Here is a 25651-nt window from a genome sequence, read left to right on the forward strand (position 1 = left end):
TTTACTCAACAAGAAATTAGTGATATTTTACAGAGATTTCGGCAGCGAGCTGGTGAGACCTTACTCACATGGATGGTGCGCCTTTATGAACTGGGCGCTGCTGGCATTATGTTGGATGCTGGCGATTGTTTGAAGTTTTGTTCCTTGAGTTCGGATTCTACTGTACAGGATCATTTTCGTAACTTTAATGTTGGTGGTCAAATTTCTTTGCTTCAATTGGCGACTGAGGGTTGTAATCAAAAATATCCTACTGAGTCTGACTGGCCTGTGAATGACAAACCGTGGTATACTTTGCGCGATGCTGCACAACGTCTCAAAGAGGAGGTGATGAAAACGGCAATTTTTCTGAATACTGCTGACAGGTTGCTTGATGGTTTGTTGACATCTTCTGTGCGGAATCGTATTATTCGTTCTTCCCCTATTGCTTATAAGCAGGTCATGATGACTTTATTGATTAATCAGACTGGTAACATATTGTCTATGGTGCTGGAATCGGTACGCCAACTCGGTGAGTTGGGTGAGTGGTTTAAACCTGAACGGCAATCCCGGCCTGACACTCGTACTCCTGGTGACAATAAACTTACTAGACGTGATATGTTTTTTGGTCTTATGGCCGATGGTGTGCGGAAGGAGGACATTGACGGTGAGACTACTTCTCGTTTGTGGGAAATGTTTCGCAAACGTGGCTTGGATCGAAAGGAGGGTGCCCGGCGTGTTCGGACGACTGAGTGTGATCGTGGTTTTTCTGACGGTAGCGGTGATGACGACCGCCGTGGGCGCTCTGATCGTCGTGATGATCGACGTTATGTACGTGATTTGTCCCCCCGTCGTGAGAGAGACAGGGAGAGAGAGGGGGAAAGAGAGAGGGGGAGAGATGATTATGTTAACAGCAGACGTAGAGATGATAGGGATCAATCCCCTGAGTTGAGAAGGAGAGAGGATCGACACAGATTGGCCGATCGAAACCTGCAGTACGATGCAGAGGACAGGAATCCATTTCGTAATGGAGATGGATATGAACAGGAGGTATCGATACCTGGGAAACGTGAGAGTCTTTATCCTGATATATCCTGGTACACAGAACGCAGTAAAAATGACTAGGAAATAGGTCAAGCTCCAGTACACAGATGGGCTCACAGAGATAATAGACCCTATGTAGATATTGATATTTATTGGAGACATCGTAATATCCAAAGGGCCCGAGCATTGGTAGATACAGGAGCGGAGGCCACTCTTATTCATGGAAAATCAAAGAAGTTTAAAGGTCAGCCTTTTACAATTACCGGATTAGGTGAAAGGAAACTCCCGCAGTTCAAACTTTACTTGAAATGAGAATAGGTAGAATTCCTAGAAAAGAATACTCTGTATTAGTGGTACCACTCTTAGAATTCATAATTGGAATTGATATTTTGAAAGGAATGACTTTGCACTTAGATGATGGATGTTACCAATTTGGAACTAAACATTCTATATCGTCCAGGCCTGTACGGGTTGGTCGTTTAAGAATGCCCCCCATAAAAGTTCCCCAGGCGACAAAAGTGGTTCGTCAGAAGCAGTATCGTATTCCAGGTGGTCATGAAGAGATTAGTACCACTATTCAGGAGTTGGTGGATGCAGGAGTTATAACCCCAGTTACTTCTGCTTGGAATAATCCTGTTTGGCCTGTACGTAAGAGTGATAATTCTTGGCGCATGACTGTTGATTATCGAGAATTGAATAGACACACCCTCTTTGACTGTTGCAGTACCGGATGTTATTACCCTAATTGAAAGAATCCAAAAACATCCAGGTACATGGTATGCGTCCATTGATATTGCTAATGCTTTCTTTTCGATTCCGATTGCCCCTGAGTGTCAGGAACAATTCAGTTTTACGTGGAACGGGCGTCAGATGACGTTTAGAAGTCTTCCCCAGGGCTATGTGCATAGTCCTACGATATGTCACCGGCTGGTGGCAGAGCATTTGGCTGAGGTACCGGTTCATCCGCAAATTCAGATATGTCACTATATTGATGATATTTTGATCCAAGGCGAAACACAAGAAGAAGTTCAGACCCAATTGGACAGAGTCATTGAGTGCCTGCGTGAGAAAGGTTGGGAAATCAACCCGGACAAATTACAAGGTCCGTCCCAGGCTGTGAAATTTTTGGGTATTAATTGGCATGAGGGGCACCGAGAAGTGATCCCTCAGGTTAAACAGAAAATTCTTGATTTTGCAGTTCCGAGGAATAGGAAAGAAGCCCAAAGCTTCATTGGTTTGTTTGGTTTTTGGCGCCAGCATATTCCTCATTTGAGTCAAATATTGGCCCCTTTGTACCATGTCACTCGTAAAAAGAATGCATTTGAATGGGATAAACCACAGCAAGATGCGTTCAGTCTGGCACAAGAAGCAATTCAGCATGCTCTGGATTTATGGCCTGTATGTGATGGTGACGTGGATTTGAATGTGTCTGTACAAGGCCTTTATGCGAATTGGAGTTTGTGGCAGAAACAAGGCAAGAGTAGAGTACCGTTAGGTTTCTGGACCAAAAAGTTACCTGATGCTGGTGAGCGTTATACACCTTTTGAGAAACAGTTACTTGCATGTTATTGGGCTCTGGTGGATACCGAGCAATTGACTTTGGGACATGGTATAGTTTTGCGACCTGAAATTCCTATCATGCAGTGGGTTATGAGTTCGCCGAAAACTCACCGAATTGGACACGCTCAAGAGGCGAGTGTGATTAAATGGAAATGGTATATACAAGACAGGGCACGTGTTGGGACAAAAAGGAGTTGCATCTTTGCATGAGCAGGTGGCACGGGCGCCATCGACTGAGACTGAGAGTGAATGTTCCGTACCTTTAGTACAGGAGTCTCCTGTTAAGTGGGGTAGACCTTTTGATGATTTGTCGGCGGAGGACAGAAACCATGTCTGGTTTACGGATGGTTCAGCAAGGTTCATAGAGACGAAACGGCATTGGAAGGCGGTGTCCTATAATCCGATCACACAAAAATTGCTGAGTACAACTGGAGAGGGTAAGAGCAGTCAATTTGCTGAACTCTATGCTGTCTATCAAGTTCTGAAACAAGAGTTACCTGGCACATGTCATATTTTCACCGATTCTTGGTCTACTGCCAATGGACTGGCAGTTTGGTTACCGACTTGGCATTCCCATAGTTGGAAAATCCATTCAAAAGAACTGTGGGGAAAAGAATTATGGCAGGAGATTTGGGAAATGCTCCCACAGAGTACTGTTACAATCTTCCATGTGGATGCTCATACCCCGATAGACTCTCTTGACAAAGTCTTTCATAATATTGCAGATGAGGAATCTAAAATTACTGAGGCAGTGGTGGACAGGCAAGATTCTGATATTGCGGGATTGGCGAAATGGGCCCACCAGAAAGCAGGACACTTTGGAGAGAAAGCCACTAGCAGGTGGGCTGCTGATCGAGGAATTTATATTCCCCTAGATTTAATCAAAAATGTTATTCTACATTGTCCCATTTGTCAGCATATCAGGCAGCGCAAAGTGCCCCAAACTGTTAAAGGTCATTTACATCGCGGGAAATTACCCGCTCAAATTTGGCAGATTGATTACATTGGTCCACTTCCTATGAGTAGGAATTGTCAATATGTTTGCACTATTGTTGATACATACAGTGGCCTGTTGGTGGCCCTTCCCTGTAAGCAAGCTACCCAATTGAATACTATTAAAACAGTGGAATTGATTATGATGTATTATGGTGTGCCATTCCAAATTCAATCTGATAATGCATCCCATTTTCGTGGAAGATTGGTACAGGAATTCTGTGTGGAAAACAATATTGAATGGGTGTTTCATATACCATATTATCCACAGGCCTCGGGTCTTGTGGAGAGGTTGAATGGCCTGCTGAAAGATCAGTTACGTAAATTAACAGATGACAAGTATAAAAATTGGCGAGACTTTTTGCCTCAAGCGCTATTGATTTTGAATAACCGTCCTTTTCTAAATGCTGAATCCCCACTTATGCGTTTGTTTCCTCCGAATGTTGATGCTAAGCCCAATGAAATCAGAGAGACTGTGATGTACTGGGAAATTACTCCCGGAGCTTTGGCTCCATGTAGAGCGACCCCAGGGTCGGCAGGTTTAGACTTGCATGCCATGGATGACACCGTTATAAAAAGTAAGGATCGAGTCATCATTGAAACTGGTGTTGGTGTTCATATACCAACTGGGAATTTCGGATTAATCGCCCCTAGATCGGGGCTGGCTGTAAAAGGCGTTCAGGTGCTTGGAGGGATCATTGACAGTGATTATCAGGGAGAGATTAAGGTGCTCCTGCTGAATAGCAGTGAGGTTGACTTACTGATACATCAAACTGACCGAGTGGCTCAATTGCTAATAATGCCTGTTTTCAGTGGTGAGATCACAAAAGGCCCTGCCCCAACGTTGCTAACTGTACGAGGCCAGAAAGGTTTTGGCTCCACAGATAATCCTGGGGCCAGAGTTTGGGTGCAGTCGCCTAAGAATCCCCCTGAACAAGCAGAAGTCATTGCAACCGGTCAAGACAACACCATTTTAGTGATGAGACCAGGGAAAGATAGCTGGGAAGCAGTCCCGGCTGACAAATGTTACTTACGAGAATGAATAATGCCTGTATTTGATTCTCTTTCAGATCATTCTTTGGACTGTTGCTGCAGGATGTGTCGGCGTTGGACTCCTTTTGGGCTGGTACGACGAGAGAGAAGGGATCCCATCAACCCGGGCTGAGTTGAGAACCCGAGTGTCGCGTTCCTTCGCTGCGTGGGATTCGTCGTCGAACTTTTGGATTACGTTGGCCAAACGAGTGACTAAAGCCCCTCATTTCTGCTTGACACCGATGAGATCGGTGACTGACATTCTAGCGACTTGTTTAGTTGCTGTCCCTGCTTCATTGGAGACTTTGACTCATATTTTTAATATATCGAATGCTCGCCCCAATGTTCTTCTGGCCGATTTTGCTACCCATGAGTATTGCCCCTTGTGTACTGTACTGTCAGACCCGATACCCCCCATCCAGTCCCAAATAGTTACCTATAATATCACACAGGGTGATTTGTGTTTTTTCCTTACTTGTGATCCTAGTGCGATTTCTGAATGTATGCGTTTAAGATTGAAAGGTGCCACTTCATTCACCGCTCATGAACGAACTTTGTGCCTTCAAAGGACACCGAAAACATGTACTTCTGTTCAGAATAACATGACTTGCAAGAGTTTGGTAGTTACCCCCAGTCATTATCGCACGATGTTACTACCTGCCGGATGGCTTTTCTCATGTGGTAATACCTCCTGGCCATATATCCCCGCAAATATTTCTGGAGGCCCTTGTGCCATTACTAGACTGAGCTTGTTGATGTTTTCATCACATCCGAATGCCAACTCTCGTGTGATTCGAGATACAGTGAGGTTACAGGAGGATTGTGACTCATCTTTACATTTATATTCCAAGTCTGAATACCTTAGCCTGGCTATTTCAATTGTTGGTGTTCCTGCTTTGGCAGTTTATAATGCCAAATCTATTGGGAAAATGGCCTGCTGGATGGTAAAATCCATTAATGATACTTCTACAGTCCTGTCTGACATGCTATTAGACGCCCAGGGTGAACGTAGAGCTATCTTGCAAAATCGAGCGGCCATTGATTATCTTTTGCTTAAACATGGACACGATTGTTCTGATTTTGAGGGTCTTTGTTGTTTTAACTTGTCGGATCATACAAAATCCATTCAAGCTCACATTGATAAACTACATGACTTGACAGAAGAAGTTAGAAAACACATTGACCAGGGCTGGTTTGACTGGCTCTTTAATTGGTTACCTGATTTGCATATGTTACGTCAGATATTAGGAGGTATTCTGATTACTATCGGCATTTTGATTTCTATCTGTTGCTTTATTCAGTGTATTCCTTCACTATTTCAATTCTGCACACCTGGTACTAGACATAGATCAGTTAGTCTTGTTTCATATTATTCTTCCACAGATATTAATTCTGTTTAATGAATGTATAATAGACTGAAGTCAAGGGTGAAATGTTCTGCTCGATTTTCCCGGCCTTCTTGTGAGGAAAAGTGAGTGAATGTGACTTCAGTCTCTTACCATTCAAGTCTAAAGGGTTAGAGTAGTGAATGGAGCCTATTTACTAGGCACTTCGACATGATCCTGTGCTCTTCCCCATAGATCAGGGCTTGCACACATAGCCTAGGGGATAGATTCGTTAGTATTAGGGATAACCTGTCCTGTAGTGAGGGTATTTCATGGAGCCGTGCTGAATTCAGGCCTGGTAGGCCTCAAACGGGAGAGACTCCATCTTTCTTTCTGCTCCGGCAGCTTGGGATGCTTCTAGGTCAAATGTAATGTTTTAGTTATGAGGTGTTATTCGCTTGGAGAGAACCGGTTCAGGCCGGCCCTTATCGAAGGATTGTATTTTTCTTCATGCCGAAGACACTACATCAGGCCGGCCGGCTGGGAACGTGTCCTTGGTACGGGGAGGTACAAGAATTTGGTGGGCGGCAGGTTACGGGCCGGAATTTTCCGTGAGGAAACGCACCTCTATATTAGTGAAAGTCTGAGGCAGTTACATGTTCAGTCCGTAGGCGGCATCTAGCCGTTAGCAGTAAAGCTACTACTTATTCCAGGGAAGACAGACGCCATCTTGAAGGCGGAGAAGAACCGAGAAACAGATACTCTCCTAGCAGAATAGCCAGAGAGGAGAGAGTAGCCGATAAGGAAGAGGTCCCAGTGACTCGGAGAAGGGTGAAGAGAACAGCGCATAGTGGTGCAGACATGTATCCGTGACTGCGGAGGTGTGACTTCCAGGCGAGCCGAGGCACAGACGAGAAGGGAACCTAGATGACCACTGAGTGCAGGCTACACACTACTAAGGTGATGTCGACCCTTTCTTATTAGAGTGTACAACTTAATCTTTCACTTTTCTTTGCAGGTTATGTGTTATAATGTAATGTTATGTGATTGCGTATGTAATGAGTAATAAAGTACCCAGTTTGTAGTGAACCAACATGTGCTGCGTGTTCTTGTATGAGAGGGTAGCCTATTCTTCTAGTCAGCTGCGGCTACATGAACAGATGTTAACCCTGATCAGGTAAGTGGTAGCTGAATAAAAGAAAGAGGAGCCCCTCGAACCGGAGAACAGGCTATGCTCGAACTGGCAGTCCTTGTGTGATCTGATGAATAGTGAGACTGATTCCCTTTTTGTATGTTATGGTGATCATAGGATTAAATGTTGTATAAGACTGCCGTCTGGGTAGAGAGGTCTGGATTCGTATGGGATCGCGAGGCCGCCACTTGTGATACTGTCGTATGGGCAGAGAGGTCTGGATTCGTATGGGATCGCGAGGCCGCCACTTGTGCTGAGACTGCCGTCTGGGTAGAGAGGTCTGGATTCGTATGGGATCGCGAGGCCGCCACTTGTGATACTGTCGTATGGGCAGAGAGGTCTGGATTCGTATGGGATCGCGAGGCCGCCACTTGCGCTGAGACTGCCGTCTGGGTAGAGAGGTCTGGATTCGTATGGGATCGCGAGGCCGCCACTTGTGATACTGTCGTATGGGCAGAGAGGTCTGGATTCGTTTGGGATCGCGAGGCCGCCACTTGTGCTGATACTGCCGTCTGGGTAGAGAGGTCTGGATTCGTATGGGATCGCGAGGCCGCCGATTGGGCTGATACTGCTGTCTGGGTAGAGAGGTCTGGATTCGTATGGGATCGCGAGGCCGCCGATTGTGCTGAGACTGCCGTCTGGGTAGAGAGGTCTGGATTCGTATGGGATCGCGAGGCCGCCACTTGTGATACTGTCGTATGGGCAGAGAGGTCTGGATTCGTATGGGATCGCGAGGCCGCCACTTGTGCTGAGACTGCCGTCTGGGTAGAGAGGTCTGGATTCGTATGGGATCGCGAGGCCGCCACTTTTGATACTGTCGTATGGGCAGAGAGGTCTGGATTCGTATGGGATCGCGAGGCCGCCACTTGCGCTGAGACTGCCGTCTGGGTAGAGAGGTCTGGATTCGTATGGGATCGCGAGGCCGCCACTTGTGATACTGTTGTATGGGCAGAGAGGTCTGGATTCGTATGGGATCGCGAGGCCGCCACTTGTGCTGATACTGCCGTCTGGGTAGAGAGGTCTGGATTCGCATGGGATCGCGAGGCCGCCGATTGTGCTGATACTGCCGTCTGGGTAGAGAGGTCTGGATTCGTATGGGATCGCGAGGCCGCCGATTGTGCTGAGACTGCCGTCTGGGTAGAGAGGTCTGGATTCGTATGGGATCGCGAGGCCGCCACTTGTGATACTGTCGTATGGGCAGAGAGGTCTGGATTCGTATGGGATCGCGAGGCCGCCGATTGTGCTGAGACTGCCGTCTGGGTAGAGAGGTCTGGATTCGTATGGGATCGCGAGGCCGCCACTTGTGATACTGTCGTATGGGCAGAGAGGTCTGGATCCGTATGGGATCGCGAGGCCGCCGATTATAAGAGGTCTTGGTATGTATAGTAGGAATTCCCTGTCCTTAGGTGGTAGATATATGTGGTTGCACTCTTGTAAATAGGCCCTAGGGAGAGGGTAACGTTCTGGCTGGGTTAGTGAGGCTCTGATGAGCGGGTTCTATCTGATCCGAAAACCCAAGCAGAACAATAGTCCACTACGCAAGACTTCAAATGCGTCCCCTACAGGAATGCTTAGCACGTCAGTGGAACCAAGCTCACGGTCCGTTATCAAATATAGTGTTGGTAGACGGCCGCACCCATCGCTCTGCAGTGGTGGAACACACAAAACCTTTTAAAAGGGCGGCCCTTCAGCGACCCGGTTCCACAGATAATACTGACAGCAGACGCATCACTGACAGGTTGGGGAGCGCAGCTCCAAACACACACAATTCAGGCCATTTGGAGCTTGCAGCAGAAATAGCTTCATATAAATCATCTAGAACAGTTTTTTTTCTGGTGCTGAAAGCATTTCAGGTTCAACTAGTACGCAAGACTGGTCTAATTCGTATAGACAGCATGACAGCCATGTACTACATACAAAAACGGGGAGGGACACTCTCTCAAGCTTCACAGGTAGCACAAACCACCTGGAAATGGGCCATACATCACAACATATATCTCCTAGCAGAACACCTTCCAGGAGTAGACAACCAGATGGCAGATTTTCTCAGCAAATCCACATATGGGAAATACACCCTCAAGTTCTCCTCCCATTCTTCCAAATGTGGGGATTCCCACACACAGACCTGTTTGCCACATACCAAAACGCAAAATGGACAAACTTCGCATCCAGGTATCCACACCCATTGTTGAATGGCAATGCACTATGGATGAATTGGTCAGGGATATTTGCTTACGCTTTTCTACCTGTTACGTTATGTTATTTGGAAACTTGTATGAGCGTACATACACCAACAGGTCTCTTGGCGCTAGTGAGTCTAAGCAGAAAAGCGAAGGAACAAAGAGAGAAAGAAAACCTAATTATAAGCTAAGGAGAACAGCCAGGTTTTCAAAGCCTTCCTGAACCGCATATAGTCTGTCTCCTGTCTGATAGGGTTAGGCAGTGAATTCCAAAACTGCGGGCCCAGATAAGAAAGCAGGGTCCCACCCATTCTTTTCCGTTTAATTCTGGGCACCTCCAAAAGATTCAGATACCTTGATTGCAAATTGCGCTCAGGCCGGTGTTTTCCAATACAAGAAATAATAAACCTAGGACCAGTTTCTAGAATAGCTTTGAAAAGTATACAGACAGTTTTAAACAGCACCCGCTGCTCAACTGGAAGCCAATGAAGATCTTTAAGAAGCGGGGTGATGTGACATCTCCTATCCTTAAGACAGATGATTCTAGCTGCCTGATCTTGAATCATCTGGAGCCAATATCTAAGGTATAAAGGAATGCCAAGATAAAGGACATTTCCATAGCCTAACTTGGAAAGGATAAGAGCAATCACAATTTGAATGCAGGCCTCTCTGCTGAAAAAACATCTAATCTTACGCAATTTTCGGAACTGAATAAAACAAGCAGAGGTTACTGCATTAATTTGAGTACTCGTAGACAGGTCGGAGTCTATATAAACACCCAGGCTCTTAACCGATGATTTAGGGGTAGGGGCCGCACCTAACTCAGATGGCCAGTAGGAGGGTGCCCAGTGGATAATTTTATTGCACGGGGTGATTATTTCAGTTTTTTCCAAATTAAATTTGAATTGATTCTTATCCATCCAAGTTTTTATGAAAATCATAGAATTCCCAATAAAATCTTTACATTCACGGGAGTTCTCCAAGGTAAAAATCAGCTGCATATCGTCCGCATAATTAAAGATTTTTACCCCCCTCTGCCGAAGGCTCAGAATAAGAGGACGAATTAAAATATTGAAAAGAATCTGCGATAAGGAGGAACCCTGTGGAACCCCACAGCTCATTTCAACAGTAATGGATTTATAGGGCCACAGCCACACTGATTGTTTACGGTTTCCTAAAAAGGACCCAAACCAGTAAAGTGCCAGCCCTCCAAGACCTGCCGCGGCGATGCGATCCAACAAAATTGTGTGGTTCACGGTGTCAAATGCCGCGGACAGGTCGAGGAGGATTAAAGCCTGATTATGATCCGTGTCAGCCTGTCCTTTGAGATCATCCAGGACAGATATGATCACAGATTCTGTAGAGTGAGCGGGGCGGAAACCTGCCTGATAAATGTTCAGAAACTTAGAATCTTCCAAAAAGGAACTGAGACAGGATGCCACATGAGTTTCAAGCAGTTTTGCTGGAAACTGAAGTAATGAAATAGGTCGGTAGTTTTCCAATTTATTAACATCTAAGCCGTATTTTTTTTTTTTTTAAGTGGAATGCCTACCACTTCCTTAAAGGCCGATGGTACGATACCCTGCGACAATGAGAGATTGAGTAACTCAAGAAAGAGGTCAGGGAAAGCCTGAAAAATTGCTTTCTTTATATTAATAGGGCATTCCTCCTTAGGAGAGCCAGATTTAACCTTCGCAACCAATTCTAAAAAGTTTTTCCTATAACAAAGGAAAGATATCAAGTGAGGAGAGATTAGAGGGAACCTTACTGTCTTCTATGACATGATTACAGACAATGGAGGTCTGAATTATTTTTATTTTTTCAATGGAAAAAGAGTTCAGGTCATTACAGAGTTCCTGGGTGGCTTTGATAGATGGAGCCACGCGACTAGAATTGGAAAGTTCTTTCACAATCTTAAAGATTTCCTTGGAGCTATTCTCAGATTCAAGTACTCTGGTAGTGAAAATAGCTCTTTTTGCGTCTAAAATCGCTATTTTGTATTCTTTTAGTTCTGCTAAGTACTTAGTTTTGACCTCTATGGAGTATGTTTTCCGCCATATACGTTCAGCCTGACGAACTTGAAGTTTCAAGGACTTCCAGCTCTTTAGTAAACCATTTGGACGCTTCATGTTGCCTAAGGCGAGAGTGTTTAATCTGAGCGGGAGCATAGATGTTAAACTCCTTCTTCTGCCATTCAGTAATCTCTTTCCCTACTATCTAGATCTCCATTAAAAGATGGTTGCTCAGAGGAAAGAGTATCCAAGAGAGCATTCAAATCAACCCGGTTCCAGTTTCTAAACTGTGAGAAGTTGGCCTTGTATATGCTGGTCACTAGTTAAAGTGGCCACCTTGCACCAGTACAATTCGACTCTTAAGGTAGATAGGTTTAAGACAACCTTTTAAAGAAAGCTATCCTAGTGGCAGCTGTGGAGAGCAGCCTTCAGGCTAAGTCTCAGAGGAATGTAAAGCAGCTTGTTTTACCTTATCTCTTGAATCACTAAATGAAAGGACACCACACAGGTATATACATATAAAATATATATGTATTTATTACTAGACACACTCTACTAATCTCTTAATGAGATTAGAAGTCAAGGACATATGCACAAACCAACATTTCACAATAAATTAAGCACTTATATGGCTGGGGCCCTAGGGGCGTACCAGACCATATACTAAAAAAGAGGTATAAGAAGAACGACTTGAGAAGGGAGAAGGCCTAAGGTCTTCAGAAGCGCTGGGGCCCCACTAATCCACCCAAGGCAGGTAAGTAAAGGACCCACGGGAGATGCATGCAGTGTGAGAACACAGCCGCGGATCCCAATAGACTTCAATGGAGCAAATCGCGGTTGGAATTTTAAAGTTTTAGGCTACTTCGGGAGAGTCTACAAGCAAGTCACTTACAGGGTAAGTAGTTCTAGAGCCAACACACACAGGAGCACTGGAGTACTCGAGTTACCTCACCCAGGGAAGCCAGGTGCCTAGGTGTCTTTTGGTGTCGGGTCACTGCGTCGTTTTCAATGGGAGCCAAAGAAGACTTGCTGCTTGTGAAGACAGCAGAAGTGTCCATTGGAATCCAAGGCTGGATTCTGAAGAAAGAAGACCTGAAAGCAGAGGAGACCGTGTTCAAAGTCACTTGCCAGTGACCCGGGGCCAGGAAGCTGGATGCTCACAGTAGTCTGGTGATTTCAGGTGATCACGGGTGTCTTGACTCTTCAGCCATGAGGTTCAGGAGGCGTCGACGATGACCAGGAGCTGGATTCAGAGTTTCCCACAAAGTCGGCAGCTTACTGAGGTGTCGGCAACCGGATTGGAGCCAACAAGCCTTGGCAACAGCAAGTCTTGTGGAAAGTGAAGAAAGTCAGCGGTGCAGACCAGCAAGGTCTGAGGGACTCACCCGGCAAGGGTAAGTCAGGGCAGGCCTGGAGCAACGAGGGGAGCCCTTTGGTTCTGTAGAAAAGTCTTCAGGGGACCCACAAGCCAACCGGCAAGGGATCGTGAAGACGCCTCGGGAGGATTCACTCACCAGGAGCCCACGGTCACTCAGGACAAGGCCTCTGATTTTCAGAGGAAATCCTGCTGGAGGCTTGGGCCACACGTGGTCCAAAACACAAGTTCGTAGAACGTCGTGAAGAGGTTGCACTTGACATAGTGCACGGTACCCGGGTATTGCTGTTCCTCATCATTCGTGGGGTCCACCCACCTCAGCTTCGCTGGGGACTCACAATGGCCTTCGAGAAGTCAGGAAATCTACTTCTGGGGCTGCAGGGACTTCGGACTCCGGCGGGAGCGGGAAAGTTTGCGACCATTGATGCAAAGTTTTGGTGCCTGCCAAGCAGGGGAGTCACTCCTTGACTCCAAGGGAGATTCTTGAGTCTTCCAAAGGTAGTGGAACATCAAAGGTCCAGGATTCTTCTTTCAGAGCATCGTCCAGGGATATCTAGTTTGCAATGGCAAGGGTTCCCTAACTTATACTACAAGGAAGGGAGGGACTAGCTCTATGACCACTCCTATGGGAGGGTCAGGGGAGTGGGTGGCTACACCCACTTCCCTTTGTCCAGTTTCGCGCCAGAGCTGGGGCTGGTAGCCCATGAACCGGTTTGAGCTGGCATATGCACAGAGGAGCCTACTGTTCCCCAGTGCGGGACTTCAAAGCACTCTAGGAGTGCACCCACCCAGCCCCAATACACTAAATCCTGTCTGGAAGGTGGTTACACCTCCCTGTGACAGGATGCCTATTGTAGGGCCTCCTCCACTGCGAGTTTAGGTCAGCAGCAGGAGGGCAGCCCAGTGTCTGTGCTGGTGGCATCCATTTTGTGATGCCAGGGCACTTCAGGATTCTACCGTGTTTCCACAGTGAGTACATGTCTATCCCTCTAGAAGGGTGGGATCATACTCCCACACCAGTTACTGGTGTGGGGGTATGATTCCAAAGTGTTTGACACCAAACATGACATGTTTTGATGCTGCCATCCCAAAGTTAGCATTTACCGCTAGGTTATAATGCTCTTAAGAGTATATGATTTAACCGCATCCACAAACCGCTACAGAGAATGGACTCTGAGAGCTGCAGAGGGGCCCTGCTCAGGCAGAGGCACCCCCTCACATGGAAACCAAGCACCCTGCCCTCAGGATTGATAGGGCCTGCCTTAGGGGTGACTGATAGGTTTATATATGTGTGTGTAAGGTGAGATATAGGGAACCTATACCTCAGTGAGGAGTGCTAACATCACTTCACCCAGGCTGCAGTAGCAGGCCTGTGGTATCAGATTTAGTCGGCCTCACAGGGGTGGCATAATACATGCTTCAGCCCCTGGTAGGCCTGTGAAGTACCTATGCCCTTGGTACCTAAGGTACCATATACTAGGGGCTCATAAGGTACCACAGTATCCAATCACTAGTGCATCTAATATGCGCTCCAAGTTGTTTAGAGAGAACAGAGAGGCTGGGGCCCTGATTAGCAGGGACCCAGCCAATCTATAGCCAGAAACCAGTGTAAACATCAGAAAAAAAAGTGGGGGCAACACAAGTGCAGATCCTACTCTCCTGCATAAACAATGTTTTTGAGGAAGATGACTGTTCTGATAGTAGCAAATTGTTTAATGTAAAACTAATAATATAATGATCTGACCAAACACAAGGTTGAATAATCATCTTGTGTACAGTAACATTGGTAGACCATACTTGATCAAGGGTGTGGCCTCCTTTATGCTTGGGGGTGAGAACATGTTGAATGAAATTAAGGCTGGTAAGCAGCTCCGCAAGTTCCTTTGACAAAGTTCCCTCATCTGCTTCATTAGGCCAATAGTTCAGATCACCTGCGACCAAAACTTTGCCGTAGTCTGTCGACAGGGACGCAATATGATTAGCTAGAGCTTTGGGGAAATTAGGCATAGATTTAGGTTGTCTATATAATATCACACACAAGAGGGTACTATTGAGTAGGTCCAATTAAATTACCAATGAGTCGACAGATTGCAGATCAAGGTGAGGCATAGTGGAGACATGTAAAGCTTTCTTTATTACCACCGCCACTCCACCTCCTCTTTTTCCAGGCAACCTGTTGGTATGATAAAGCAGATAGTCTTCCGGAAGGGCTTTAAGGATCTTTGGAGAGGATTCCTCCGTAAGCCATGTTTCAGTCAAAAATAGCAGATCAGGGGAGAAAGTAGTTAACATATGAAAAATTTCAAGTTGATGCTTAACCATAGAGCGCGTACTAAGATGCATCACATTAAGATCTTGGAATCGCCGTTTGTTTTTAGCAGAATTCATTACAGATATGGGCAGGTTGATTGATCTTGTGGTTTGTTCATCCATAGCTGCGGCGAGGATGTAAGGTCTGGGATTAGGATGTAATATCTCCAGCCTCTGCAATTTTTGTACTAAATCGGTTTCAAGTGATTGTGGTATTTTAGGATCATAAGAAAAATGCATCATGGGTATTGCAGTTGTGGAATTCACTGTTTGGGGGTTGGGTGACTTATAAGTCCACAAATGAGGGGGCGGAGCAAGAGTAGGTTAAAAAAAAGAGATGCAATGGAAGGCCCGCCATATGGGAGATGAAAATCGCCTGTGATACAGACCGAGCGGTTAGGACATTATGGAATAAGCAGGTACGCGCGCAGTTTGGTGCGCAGATCATAGTGGTAGGAACTTTATGTAAATAATGTAAGATTAAAAAAGTTTTTAGAAACGTACCACACTTGCGAGTAGAGAAATATAGATCAGGTTACAGCGCGTAAGAATAAAATAAGATCAAAATAAGAAAGTGTTAGGACATCCATAAGAGCAATGTTTAAATGGGTAGCTTAATTAGAGGTGCGAGGATATTGTGATCCAACCAGTGCGCATAGGAAGGTGCTAGAAGGTACGTTGCTAGAGGTAACGCTTGAAAGTCTGATATCAGAAGAATCATGGGACGATATATGTTACATTACATTGTATTTTTGATTGTTATGTTCACTTGAGGGGGGGGGGGGAATTAATATTTTATAAACTACTTTTTTAGTCGTGGGGATTAAGTACTTGGTTTTGGTACTTTGTTGCATTTTTCATATTAAAGTGAAATTAATTTTTTCACTGAATGATTTAACATCATATGTTGCATTGCGCAAGATGAAAATTCAGAGACATATTATTAGATTTGATAAAGAATAATTTTGTAATTATGTGTTTTCTAAAATTGTTGATTCACAGTTACCCCTGACGAAGGGCTGGGAATAAGCCCGAAATGCATTGGGTTCCTAATAAAGAAATGCTGCTCTGAACTACTTTTTGTGTTTGGATCGTATTCTTCAAGAAGTCCGGATGGGCACGTGTGAATACGCGAAGTTTCCAAAATACATAATGTTATATATGTGGAGATGAATTATGGGACGAAGAAAGTGATTGACTCATGGACTAAACAGGACTAATTTTGAATATGGTTAAACGGATTATCATTGGTCGGATCTGTGATCCACTTTACGCTGTGCGTCTGGGAGTGGAGCGTTTACTCGACGCTCCCCACGTGACTGTGGTATTTTAGGAGCCATGTTTATAAGACTGGCCGCAGAGTAACTGTACTTCTGGGCAGTAGTAACCTGCCCCATGCCCCGGTCTGGCGCAGACGGGCTTTGACTTGGGCGCGTCCGCTGTGCGCTCGCGCCCCAGGCATGAATTTAAAGCCCATACCGGCGTCAGGGCTCCTCCCCTCCCAGCTGATGTCCCGCCCTCCTGTTGGATAAGATGCCAATGAAGGGAGTAACCTAGTTACAACCCCGGAAATGCTAGTTTCGGCGCAACGAATCAATTTCAATATTCCATTTTAAAAACAGTTTCTTTCCCAAAATAATAACAAGATGTGCAGATTAAAAAACGAAATGAACGGTGAGAAAGTCACAGAGAGTCTGCTTTAGACGAGCGCTCGCGCCCCAGGCACGAATTGAAAGCCTGTACTGGCGCCGGGGCTCTGCCCCCTCCCAGCTGACGTCCCGCCCTCCTATTGAATAAGATGGCAATGAAGGGAGTAACCTAGTTACAACCCCGGAAATGCTAGTTTCGGCGCAACAAATCAATTTCAATGTTGCATTTTAAAAACAGTTTCTTTCCCAAAATAATAACAAGATGTGCAGATTAAAAAACGAAATGAACGGTGAGCAAATCGCAGAGAGTTTGCTTTAGACTCATTCCATTAGTGGTTCGGAAACTCAAACAGATGTCCCTCGCACTAATCCTAGTTGCTCCTACATGGGCAAGTCAACCTTGGTTCTCAACCCTATTGGAACTCTCAGTAGTTCCTCACCAAAAACTACTACTTACACCCAATCTCCTGACACAGAGCCATGGAGACATAAGACATCCAGACCCCAGTCAATTCAATCTGGCTATCTAGCTTCTGAAGTCCGTGTTTGGCTATCTTAATCTACCGCCAGACTGTATGAATATTATCAAAGAGGCTAGACGTCCTACCACAAGCGCCTGCTATGCAGCAAATTGGAAGCGGTTTGTGATGTACTGTAATAACCACATAACCCGCTTGATGTAGATGTAACAAATAACATATAATGTTTTGTACAGAAGCAACATCTTACATGGAAAGTTGCTTTCCTCGTTGGTATCACATCACTCAGAACTTTCCGTAACACGAATCAACTATTTGTCGCTTTTGCTCCACCACACAAAGGCAATCCCATATCAAAATGAAGTATTGCAAGGTGAATAGTTAAGTGCATTCAAATATGCTATGCAAAAGCAAAACACATGTTAACAGTTCCTCCTAGAGCACACTACACGCAAACTGAGGGCTCTATGGCATTCTTAGGAAATATACCCATAGATGACATATGCAAAGCTGCAATGTGGTCTACACCTCACACATTCACAAAACACTATTGTGTAGATGTGTTAGCAAGACAACAAGCTAGAGTGGGCCAGGCAGTTTTACATACTCCATTTCAGACCACTGCAACAGATACAGGTTAGCCACCACTTTGGGAGATAACTGCTATGTAGTCTATGCACAGCAGATGCTCTACAGCTCACATGCCTCAATCGGAAAATGCTACTTACCCAGTATGCATCTGTTCTTGGCATATAGAGCTGTAGAGTCCTATGCGCCCACCCGCCTCCCCGGGTACCTACACTTGTTGCAGTAACATCTTACTTAGATGCATGCATTCATGTAAATCTTCTTCTACTACTCTTACTAACTCCATTATCACCCACGGAGGGAAAACAATCTAACAATGAAGTTGATGCCCGTGTGCACTATCACCGAAAGGTATCACCTAACTCGTGACTGCACTTTTTTTTTCTTTGAAGAAGTCTTTTCCAAACATCCATGCACAGCATATGACTCTACAGCTGTACTTGCCAAGAACAGATGCATACTGGGTAAGTAGCATTTTCCTTATTACATCTGGTTAAATTCCTCCTTTCGGTAATCGCTCTACTCCTTGGGATGCAGGATGTTCCGTGCAGGATGTTCCATCTTGTGGCCTTTGGTCACGTGCACCAGTATTGCGTTATGCTACCTCTTCTGGCTAGTGGTTGGATCTGGCAGTCTTCATGGAGACTTTTGTTGCCTACTGCACAACTGCCCTGAAGTGCCTGCTCTTGTCCGATTCGGAAGCTCAGCAGGGTCGGTTTCGTTGTTACTCGAATGGGAGTCAGCCTGGACTTTCCTGGTGCTATTCCCTTTCTATTATGTTCTGTTATCCTCTATGCCTCATGGCCGTTGCGAGATCATTGTATGAACCTGTGATCTTTATATTTATGTACCCTTTTTGGCCTTCCGGTGAGAATTGCTTTCCCTTATCTGTCTTGGGGGTGATTAGTCCACCTGGATATCCCGTTGGGTAGTTTCCGGGACAATTTGTTTTCTTAATCTTGACCTTTTAGGTCTCATGTTTTGTACATGCTTGTTTGACAATCGTGCTTTCATGTCTATTTCCCTTGGGGAGTACGTGCTTGTTGGGATACTTCAAACAGGCAATGTTGACTTTTCATTCAAGTCCCCTGCACTGTTCTTGGAGGGGCGATCCACTTTTTCACTTATCGCTTGGTACTCAGAGCTTGTTTCATCTCTGTATGTCTTAGTGTGTTCACGGGTTCCCTTTGGGCTATGATATAATTTACCTGCATATTAGTAGGACAGTGTTTAAGTTTTTACATGTTTACATTATTGCTTTTATGGCTATATATGGCTTACCCTGGCCTCTACACCTGCGTGGTGCGGAGTTGTTTTGGTCTGGTATGATTACATTTTCCGTCTCCAGATCCATTTCTTTTCGTTACCAAAAAAAAAGAGAAAAGGAAACTGGGTGAGAGCTTTTTGCCACGAAAGAACTACTTATTCATCCTTTGGTCTATGCTCTTTCTCTAAGAACGTCCCCTCCATAGGTTAGGTGGATTGGTTCTGGTGGTGGTTCTTTTTTGCTCCTAATCAAGGCAGGGACCCTCATGTGCTTTTTGTTCCCAAGTTTTAGAGTACCTTGGGGGTTTGCATTCTGACTGTTTGGTGTTTCTGTGTAGAATTTCTTTCTACTCCCCTTCAGGCTCGGTTTTCCTTGCCTGGGTTATCTGTTTATCTTTTTCGCTTGGTCTTTTTTTTTTCTTCCACACCTTGTGGTGGAAGAGTGAATTAATCTTGTTGTGGTTGGAGGGGTCCCTTCGCATTTTTTCTTACTATCCTAGCAAATTCGAATGACATACAGTAGTTTTCCTTCTGGTCCTCTGATCTACAAGTTCTTTTATTCCAAGATGGATGCCATCCTCTGCTTAGCCAGGTCCGGCGGCTCAGTCCTCTATTATGTGCATTGCTGTGACTGCTGCTCCTCCTCGTGGTCATGTGTCCGAATTCCGGTGGGTTCACCTTTCATATAGCCTTTCATCCATTTGGATCCATGCTATATATGTACCATTGAGTTGGATAACAATCTGTATTTCAGCGCCAACTATGGGTGGACATGCGCTTTACTCAATGTACATGATATTTGTTTGCATTTTTTGTGTAATTTAATTCCTTATTTACTACCTACTAAAGTTCTGAAAACTGCTAAATAGTTTGTGGTTTCCAAAACTATTTCTTATCCTCCATCTCAATACTTTATATTCTTCATATGTGAGCTCATAATCCAAAGAAACCAGAAAGGTGTAAGCTCTACAAATTTGAGTGTCCTAACATTTATCGATTGTCTATCGGGTGTTGGGTACCATTAGCATAGAAGTTTGCATTGGGTTGCCATTTTTTGAAACTCAGTTGAAGATTGGTGTGCAGTGCACCAAGCCCCTTATCCATGCTTCATAATTTCATTTGCACATTTATTTGCAGTTGTAAAAGATGGCTGGAGTCTTGAGCCGATTGAGAGAGGGGACTGAGCCTAATATTGGGTAGAAACAGTCATTTCTTTAAATGCCCAAGGTGTTAACCATAGTGCAGCTGGCAGCTACTTGAGGAGGTTGCCCTCTTAGGGGTACATTCTGAGGACCCTCCTTGCTACAGAGTTTGGTATGTTCCCTCTGCTTCTTATCATGAGATGGAACAGTTATGAGGAATTGGCTCTCATCCGGAAGTATTCAGGGATAGTCATTTTCTCAGCATTAAGGTATGCGTTTTTAAGAGCTGTTATCCCTGAAGCTCAGTGTGTGTCCTCTGGCTCTGTCCACGTTAACAGATGTGCTGATCTATCTCGGCAGAATTATCTTGTAGTCGAGGGCTGAGTGCTCTCAGGTATTTGCGCATTTTATCAGGGTAGGTGTTAAGAAAACTTGGTTGAGTTATGAAAAGAGACTAACTTTCTTGGACGTTTGAGCTACCTGTGTGTTCCAATTCATTTAACGTGCCAATTTGTTTGTCTTGCTTTTTCTTTGCTATTGTTTGAGCTGTATCACAGTAGCCATTCATTTGTGAAAGTCTTAATTTCAAATGGTCTTAAATTCTCCAGTTGGCGAAGAACTTCATAAACCTGCAAAATATGTTCTGTGGTTTTTATTATTTAGGTTAAAATGTGGGTTCAGCTTCTCATTCCAAGAATAGAAGATGGTAACAACTTTGGTGTTTCTATTCAGGTACAGAATTTTCATATTTTTAATATCTACTCTATAAAATATGTTGCTGTAGGTTAAAAAATGCTATTGCTCGTCGAAGTACAAGAATGTAATTATTCAGCATATTGTCGATTAGTGGAAGCACTCCCATATCTGTGGGTTGTCTTCCATTTGAACATGTTTTCAAGCTGTTCAAAGTAACTTCGTCTATACTCTACCCCAAACTTGCATCCGGACTGTCTTGCTACCAGTTTGAATGCAACCTTGGTCATTGGTTATAGCAAGTAAGTAATGCATTGTTTGAATGTAAGGGTTTGTTTTACTAATCTACAACCCTTTTAACGGTTCGACAAGATGAGCGAAAAAAAGTGGTGTAGCTTTTAAGACCACATTACCACCTTTGGATCTTATTTGGTAACTGTAAAAATTGTAAGTAAATGTATTGGCTAGAAACTGGCATATATCCTCCTGCTTCAGCAAAATAACTTAATGCCCTAGTAACACATAGGTTTATCAAGATTCTTGTAGCTGTTGCAGCATGTCTTGCCTAAATAAATGTTTTAGTGATCGATACAAAGTCAAAAGTCCCTTTATTAGGTCTCGCCTGGTGTAAGACTGCGCAGACATGCGCAGTCTCGCTGGCGAGATTGAATGTTTTGGTTAGATTTCTCTAGTGGGCTTTAAGCCCCACCCCTCCTTTCCATTGGCTGGCGTCACCGTTTATGCTAAACGGTGGCCAGCCATTGGAAAGGAGCGTCTCGTGACGTACACTTTTCTCTTTTAGAGCCGTCCCAGTTGGACTGGCTGCCCCGACTTACTGCTGGCGTAAAAGGTTTTCTTATCTTTATGGGGCCAAACACATGGCCCAATAAAGATAAGAAACCAGTCATTTGAGTCAGTCCAACTGGGACAGCTCGCGAGCCAGTCCAACTGGGACTGCTCTAAAAGAGAAAAAGACTATCCTTTCATTTATCTCCTGCACACACATGGCCAATTCACTCTCTTCCTACATACACCATACCCCTCTAAGCTCCATACCTTGCTCTTGGCGCAGGTCATGCTCCGCAGGTCTCCGTAGAAGATGGGCAGCAGCGCCATGATCATCAGGCTCCCGTAGGCTAGCGCCGCCCCTCGGGGGAGGCCGGCAGCCGGACAGATGCGTTGGAAGCTGTGGGGTGACGTCATGTCGAGGTAGTGCCCAATGGCAACTACCATATGATAGAACCCAGGCCAGTTGTGTGGTACAGTCTCTGGCGCCACAGGGACGGCGTCACGTCTTGCTGCAGTGCCGAAGTTTGTTGTGGGAGGGTGGCTGGCTAGTTTGCGGCATGGCAATCATAGTACTCGCAGTGCGGCCTATGTGCTTGCATCCGTGTCGTGGCTCAGCTGTGCTGCAGTATTAAAATCATTGCAACCCCCCCCCTCGCAAATTCAATTGCCTCAGAGACGAGGGAGAGATGGAGTGTGACCGTTGCTTGCAGCAGCCAGGACTCAGGAGGCGGGCGGCAAACCCTCAATTGTCGCGGTGGCAAAGTTGAAGTAAGGTTAGACTGTAACACTAGCCACTTGAGTGTGTTTATTATACCATAGAGTCAGACAGCCTGCCTTCATCGAAGAAAGCATGTAGGGCACTTTCAGCTGCAGGTGGCCCTCATGAGATGCCGTGACATGGCAATCTGAAACCTTGGCAGCTATGTGGTTCCCAAGCTTGAAAATCGGCAGCTCTGGCCGTTCAGCTAAACGCATTATTTTTTTTTTGGTCCTTGGGCTCTTAGAGTAAGTAAAGCGGGGTCCTGGCTCTGCTCGTCCAATTTCCTATAAATTATCAGACTCCTATACCTCTACCAGATCCAGTACCTTCCACTGGTACTTATGCGAAAAATGCCGCACAGCAAACTCGCATAATCCCAGTTGCCAGCCAATGGAAAGGGCTAAACCATAATTCCTCATTAATTTCGTCCGATAGCTCGAAAGGCATGACACCTACCTATCTTTCTCGATGTTCCATTGTCTTTGTTTGCAGTTAACAACAAGGTTATGAAAGACTAAGTCCAATATAAATAAAGCCCTTGTTTGTAACATAAAGGCAGACGCTGTTTTGCGAAAAGTACAGTTCGAGCAACTTATAAATAATATTTGTAAAATATCGTCCTTGTTCCTGTTTACAATCATTCAAATGAGTATAGTTAAAATATTGAACTTATATATAGAACTAAAGTCATTCGGGCTTTTTTTAAGGGCGTATCTTTTTCGAGATATTCTGGGAAGCTCTCTTTGCATAAACCTTAGCCTTTCCACTATGTCGTACGTATTAAGACTGGATAGAAACAAAAGAAGGACCGGAAGGTGTACTGGGTAAATGTCGCCGCCATCTTGGGTGAAAGAGAAGAGCGCGCACTAACATTTCTCACTCATTTAACACATTAAAATCAAGCATTGAAAATGCAATAGGCCTCGCCTTTTATTAAGACAAAGCCATTTGCTTTGCTAATGGTATTATATATCAAAGCAAATGACTTGAACTTAATAAAAAGCGCGGCCTATTGCATTTTCAATGCTTGTTAAGTATGGGTCTCAAAAAATATTGTTTAAAAGTATGTTTGAATATTGAAATTATTGTGGAGTCACCTATCAAAGCATTACTTTTTCTGTGCTGTCCATGGTTGAAATATTACAGACCAAGTTTATTCTTTTCCCTTTTTTGGTGTGTGAAGTCACCTATAAGAGGAAGCTAATGTTTATGGCTGCTTGTTTTACATATTACTTTTCAGTAATAGCATTGAGAATTAGTTTTCCATGAGGCTAAATTAGTTGAGAAACACACAATTATGCATGTGTTACATTGCATTAGGGTTTAATGTGTTTAGCCTGATATGCAGTCTGTTTAGCCTCTGACATATATTTGTCTTGGACACTTTCTGCTTTGTATAAAATTAGTGCTTGCTAATTTGCAGTTGAGGGTACCTTGAGTTGTTACTGTTTTCTGAGGATAGATCATTTGTTGGCAGGTTTTGCATCTGCTCACTATGTAGGAGTAAGTTTCAGTTTAGTAAATGCTCTGATAGTGAGAAACTTATCATTGAGTAGCGGATTATCTGCTTAGTGTCCATCAGCCATGCCTTGTACTTGGTCGCTATTCTCGAATTCCATCACTGTACTTAATAGGTACGCCCATCAGCCCATGCTCACTTAGTCACTTGATCAAGAATATTGCCCTACTTGCCAACCAAAGAGTAACTTGAGGATGTGTTTCAGCTGGACCTATGCCCCCCCCCACCCCCCCCACCCAAACAAAATCACATTTCACAATTCTATTAAATTGACAATGTTTAAATGTCTAGACTTATTTAAATATTGCTGTTGAGGTCTGTAAACATTTTTAAAATGCAATAAAAGAAATGATTGCCAAACATAGTATTCTGGTCAGTCAGGCCTTACAAACATATAAAAGTATCCACAGTGTGATTATTAGAAATCGGGTGTGGGTTTTGAAGAATATTTGGAGTCCCTTCCCTTTTGACACCTTCGCCTAGCCAGGATATAAATGACAAAAGATGTTATTGATGGCTCATTACTGCCGCTCATGTTTTTTCTGCTGGAATCAAAGCAGTGTTGTCTAGAGCCTGCTCCCCCTCAGACCCCCCCGATCACTTGAGGGCCCCCCAGTGAGCCGTCCAATGCCCCCGTTTGAAGACCCCTGCCCCAATGTGTATTTGAGCCACTACTACCAAGTTTCTCCTCCTGATTGTCAGCTACTCTTTATGGCATGGGCAAAGAAAGGCCTTGCTTTTGGTAACTTGGGCAGTTATCTATTTCCGATCTATTTTCGGAGCTATGAAAGGCGTTCACCTTGAGTCAATGTAGTTTGATCCTCAGCACACGTTCTTCCTGTCTGTACACTGTTGAGAAGGCCCTCTTGGCCATTTTCTAGTCCTGTGAGTCAAACAACTCTTTTATTACTCTTATTGTTGAGCGATTGGTTGTCTTAAATTTAACTCTAAATATACAGTTTATATATGAAGGGCGTCCTTCTCAAGCTGCGAGGTGCAAAGGCTCAACTGGCTGGAGGAAAAACTGCTTCCACTGGCAGTGTAGAGTCCAGAGTCACTTCTATGCAAGATCACATCATTACTGTTTGATTTTTATTAGGTCTCGCCTACGCAGCGCGTATGCGCTGCTTAGGCAAAAAGACCTTTAGCAATCGCTTTAGCTTTTCAGCCAGAAACGTGCACGCGTTCCATTGCCTTCAATGGCAACCCGTGCACGTCTGGCGATTCACTTGCGGGAGCGAGCGGTGCCATATGGTAGAAATTATCGCTCCTGGCGCTGCTCGCTCCCGCAAGTGAAACTTTCACTTTTGCCGACACTTTTTTAAAAAACTTTTAGCGTGTGCTTGTTTCTAATACTCTTTAAAGCGCTTAATTGGCACCAGCTGGAAGCTGCGCAGGTTCGACGTTCATCCGTATGGTTTCATAAAGCTTGGTCCTGGGGAGCTATAATGCTTTAATTCAGGAAGAATTGGACCATACGAAAATGTCAGTTTTTGCCTTTCTAGATTACGCGGTGAAGCTTGGGAGAGCAGATTGTATCTTGACAGCGTGCCTCCTGAAATGGCCACTGATCAAACTCAAGACTCGCGACTGTTTGCTTGAACAAGACTAGCCAAAGCATGCTAAGATCCTGTCTTTTCTCCCTCTTTTAGCTGGTGGTGGTGGAGGAGGGGGTGTGAGGGGAAATAGATCGTCTTTGATCTTTGAGGAGAAAAAAAGAAGGCTGTTCTGTTCAGGCTTTTGGCTAACACAACAAACAGTGTTTAA

General features: G+C 44.7%; 1 long non-coding RNA gene across 1 annotated transcript in view; it reads left to right on the forward strand.

The window, feature by feature from the left end:
* The window catches only part of LOC146770468 (uncharacterized), a 48102-nt gene extending 27246 nt beyond the window's left edge, over positions 1–20856 (forward strand). Inside the window, exon 2 of the long non-coding RNA XR_014975670.1 lies at positions 20787–20856. This is a non-coding gene — a long non-coding RNA (uncharacterized LOC146770468). The remainder of the gene's footprint in view (positions 1–20786) is intronic.
* The last annotated feature ends 4795 nt before the right edge of the window (positions 20857–25651 follow it).

The sequence above is a fragment of the Triturus cristatus genome, unplaced genomic scaffold, assembly GCF_964204655.1.
Source record: "Triturus cristatus unplaced genomic scaffold, aTriCri1.1 SCAFFOLD_515, whole genome shotgun sequence".
Taxonomy (NCBI): Eukaryota; Metazoa; Chordata; class Amphibia; order Caudata; family Salamandridae; genus Triturus; species Triturus cristatus.